We start from the raw sequence: 4,748 nt of genomic DNA, 5'->3' as shown, positions 1-4,748 counted from the left end.
GGAACTTTACAACAATCTAATAGTTTCATGGTCACCATTACTGAGACTAGTTTTTTTAATCTAGATTACTTACTAATTAAATTTAAATCCCTGGATTTGAAACCGCTCCCAGAGAATTAATTTGGGCTGCTGGTTTACTAATCAAGTTCCATCACCACAACGCTGCAACCCCCAATGGCCGTTCACACTTTTCTTTGGTGCAACAAAGACTTTTGTGGGAAGGAAAATTAAGAGCACAAAGTATTCATCAATTTCTTCTCTGCATGGCACTGACTAGAAAGAAAACTCACTCCAACCAAACAAATAGATTCTCACCTCTTGCCCCAGCGCTGGCCACGCATACAGTATAATTGTATCAGACATCGCATTTATTTCTGTTCCCTTCCAGGAGCTAACTGAGATCCTGAAGTGTTGGGAGTTTTGTCCGGAGATGTTAAGCATTACGAAATTAAATGAAATGAAAATCAATTATTGTAACACTGTAGGCTTCAAATTAAGTTCCTGTGAAAAGCCCCTAGTCGCCACATTCCGGCGCCTGTTTGGAGAGGCTGGTACAGGAATTGAACCGTGCTGCTGACCTGCCTTGGTCTGCTTTTAAAAGCCAGCTCTTTAGCCCTGTGCTAAACCAGCCCCAGTGGAGGCAGCAGTAGAGGAGGGACGACTGTACTAAAGGAGGAAGCATTCAGCTAGGATTGCCCGCACCCACTCACGGTCCAGTAACTCCTCACAAGAGGAGTGTAAGTGTATGGATGGATGGTGAGGACGGGACAGAGCCTGCATCTGCTATCCACCATCTAGGGTTGTCAACTCTGGTTGGAGATTCACACTCTTGTCATTGATTTCCTGGTATGTCCACACTCAATCATTTTAGAACTAGTAAACAAAGGCATTGAAAGAATGTATTTTATTAAACACTTTATTTTCTCCTGAGTTACTCACAGTAGAGATTAAACCTGGATAATTGGAGACAATCCTGAAGGGTTGGCAGCACTATCTCCATGGTCAGTGCTCTAGACATTCACTACCTCAGTGAATGTGTCAGAGGACCTCTGCCACCTTGAGACCAGTAAGTGTCAACTTCTCCAGGCGTGCATGATGGAGGTCGGAGGCAGGGGAAGATTGGGAGGGAGAAGCAGCTAAAGATGATAAAAACAGATAACACTATCAGAGAACGCTGTATGATTCCCGTCATTGCTTAATAAACAGCAAGTTTATATTTCTAGTCATTCTTTACAGAAGGCTGCATTGTGTGTGCATTGACAGGATATTTCTGCTGAGCTATATTTGTTGTATAGCGCTGCTCTGTTTCAATTGTAAAGTTAGGCAATTTTAAATAACTGATCCCCAGCCGATCCTTTCTATTTCTAATTTCCATCTCAATTTTATTCCTTTTCCTTTACATTCCGTAACCAAATGGCTGGCCATCGAAGTCGCAATGCCGAGCGTCGATAGCCCAAGTGACAGGAGGACATCTCAGCCGTGCCCGAACCTGCCCGCGCCTGGCACCAGTGTGAGGGTGGGCAAGGGCTTGGAGCCTCCGACAATCTCTCACATCCCTTACCCCCACCGGACTGATATCCAGCACACACCAGGAGCCGAAGCTGGGGCCACAGACGGACACTTTGAGGTGAAGGTTGTGAGGCTCTTACACAGGTGCAGAGGCACAAGACTGGCTCAGGAATTGGGCTAAGATTTCCATTTCACCAGGCTGCCCGTGGCACTGAAGACTCACAATCTCGAGTCCGGACTCTCACGGTGGCTGGCCAATTCTTTCCACACGAGCCCCCAAAACTGAGCACTGGACATTTCTAAACTGTTTGAAACTAATGGGAGATTGAAGGTGGGATGTTCTTCATCTGGTCTTGAACTGGACTCTGTTCTTAAGTGAGGTACCTGAAAATTTTGAAATAGCAACTCAAAGACTTGCTTTTTAAATTAGAAATATCAGTTTTCCATTTAATCTGGTTGGGGGGGGCGGGTGGAGGTTTTTGATTGATTTTGAACGGGTATCAAAGAAAATATGTCAAGTCAGGGGGTCTCTCCCCACCATCACTACCCCGCCGCCACATCCCCACTCCAACCCTTACCTTCGCTTGCCCTCCCCACTGCCAAATCACTGTCCAGCACCAAATCCCACAGCTCTCACTCTCAGCCTCTTTTCCATCACCCCCAGCCACTGGAGATCCGCTCTGTACAGCATCTCCCAACCCCATGCCCAGCCCTTTTCCCAACACCTGAATTCTACTCCCCTTCACTTCCAACCCCCATCTTTCTCACTCCCATCCCCCCTTGCCCCACACCCACTCCTTCAGCCAATTCCCCCTCCTTCAGCCAATTCCCCCTCCCCACTCCCACTTGCATCCTCATCCCATTCCCAATCCCAAAGCACCCCCCCATATCCACTTTGATTCCACATCCAACCCCCGCCCTCCACTCCCAACCCCACGCCCAGACACTCACACCTTAAGATTCACAAACCCTCACCCAAACCCGACCCACCACCTGTGCCACTCCCAGCGCCCACACTCACCCTCAATTCCATTCCCACCCTAACTGTCAACCCCTCACCCTCAATACCACCTCACCCACCCCCATCCGGGCACTCTTATTACCACTCTTTCATTATCTGTTTTTTTTAATGGCAGTAACCTTGGATTTAAGGACCAAAATGGTCACCCACTGGTCCCCATTAGCACAACAGCAACCTCCATCATCCTGACATCGCTCAGGTGCAGTTGCATTTCCAGGACAATGGTTTCTCCCGCACTGCTTTATAAGGTGAGGAATATTTTTGCAAAACAAAACATCACAGAGTTAAAGAGCTGAGACATTAAGCTGGCTATCTCCTTATTCAATGTAGACTGATCTGCTAAGTATGATCTCCTGCATGGCTCCATCTCCGGGAGATTAAACAATGTGATATATGTGTGTGTGTGTACATATATAAATTTAACACATTAGTGTCAGAACGCGTTTATGAACCCCACTTTAGTTACAAAGCTCTTGCAAAAGGACTACGAAGCATTTCATTTTTTTTTTGATTTGCTATCTCTTTTGGGTTGACTGCGAAAAAAAAAGCAGCAAACATCAAAATTGCACAAAGGGATTTGAGCGAATGCGTGGAAACGGGAATTCTTCAGGAATTCACAAGGGTGAGCTGGAGAGAGTTACTAGGGACACATGTCGAATGCATTTGCATTCAATCCAAGTTACATTATTTTGGCAAAAAACAAAAAGGTAGTGAGGGGGAGGTTGTGAGTGGAGGGGGGTGAGGGGGTCTGGGATGGATTAAAGGTGGGTTCCAGCCTGGAGGGGGGCTGCAGAACGAGCGGATACCCAGCCTGCTGATGGATTCCCGTGGAGAGAATCTGCTGATCCATCAGAGAGAGCTGGAGAATCGCACTGTGAGGGGGGGGGGGGGGGGCTCTGACTCTCATTGTGGGGGGAGAACGATTCCCTCGGAGGGACTTTCTGAAACATTCTGATGGACATGTGGTGGTGGTGGGTGTGGGGCGGGGGGGACAGTGAGGACCCCCTCCTCAGTGTCTCCAACAAAACAGGAAACCTGCCAAACTCCTGCAGGTTTCCCGAGGTGGCTGATTATTCCGGGAAACTGCCCAGAAATCAAGGAACTCCTTCCCAGATTGAGTTCCGAAGTGCTCAGAACCCGCAACCGATTCCAACGTGGGTGGGAGACTGGGAATAAACGCAAAGGTTCTGCTAATCCTGCCCAAAAATGCTCCAGGTTTAACACTAACCACAGATTTTCAAATTGCTATCAATGAATGGCGGGGGAAAACGCAATTGAATCCATTCTGTAGCCTGATGAGGCAATGTTCCCCTTCCCCCTACAACATTCCCAAGGTACATCCGATTTAGCAAAATACTGAATCCTTTACCTGTGTTTGAGTCGGGCACTTTCCATTCTTGCACAGTGCTGATAGGGACGCCTTCATGGAGCTGTATCCTCTGACAGTCTGCTGGGCAGATAGAGATGCCTTCAGTGAGGGGCTGGCAGGCAGGGAGGGTACTGGGTGGCACACCTGCTCCTCGCTACACCAGGAGCCATGTGTGCCCTCTCAGAGAGGCAGCTCTCTTCCGACCTCGCCCACTGCTATTTTTTTTGTATGAGGTAGGAGTAATCCTGATCACTAATGAAGTCGTCAGCCCTTTCTCTGTGAGACCCATCCCTCCCCTCCACCGCCCCCACGTTCCTCTCCCTAGCGCACCACTCCTCCTGCACTAAAGGCGGATCCATTCATTCTCCGGAGTGTCAGACCTGGAGGCTGTGGACCTGCTGGAGGGGGGAGGGAGGGAGGGAGGGAGAGGGGAGGTAGATTGAACCACCCTCAGTCCGGAGCCTTCAGCCTAAGCCACCTTGCCTCACAGTACACCAATACCTGCTGATACATCCTTGCACTGTACTCAGTTACCCATCGCCCCACAGGGCGGTGGTATTTTCATATCGTGACCTAGTTATCTCTGAAATGGGAATAATGATTTGTGTGGGTGTGTGTGTGTGGAATTAATGAACGGAGAATAATTGATGCCACTCAGAGAATTATTAACAAAAGGTTAAGCCCGGATGGAGGGAATGTGTATGAAGCGCTTGGGGTTTAAAATGAATTGTGTTTAATTTCCTCTTCCTCTCCTTCCTACCCTCAAGATGCTGGTTCAGAATTCCTGCCTGCTTGCTGAGACAGGGGGTGCGACAGGTGCCCATCAACCCAGTTTGCCCACCCCATGCC

General features: G+C 48.5%; 1 long non-coding RNA gene across 1 annotated transcript; it reads right to left on the bottom strand.

Moving 5' to 3' along the window:
* Positions 1 to 900: 900 nt before the first annotated feature.
* Positions 901 to 4,170, bottom strand: LOC140398039 (uncharacterized). The gene is made up of 2 exons (XR_011937400.1): positions 3,900 to 4,170; positions 901 to 1,136 (listed from the first exon to the last, which is right to left on the bottom strand). It is a non-coding gene; the product is annotated as an uncharacterized lncRNA (long non-coding RNA).
* Positions 4,171 to 4,748: the final 578 nt, after the last annotated feature.

This window comes from Scyliorhinus torazame, chromosome 21 (assembly GCF_047496885.1).
Source record: "Scyliorhinus torazame isolate Kashiwa2021f chromosome 21, sScyTor2.1, whole genome shotgun sequence".
In the NCBI taxonomy this organism is placed as follows: Eukaryota; Metazoa; Chordata; class Chondrichthyes; order Carcharhiniformes; family Scyliorhinidae; genus Scyliorhinus; species Scyliorhinus torazame.
Note: the sequence above shows the minus strand (reverse complement) of the source record. Positions and strands in the feature narration are given on the sequence as shown.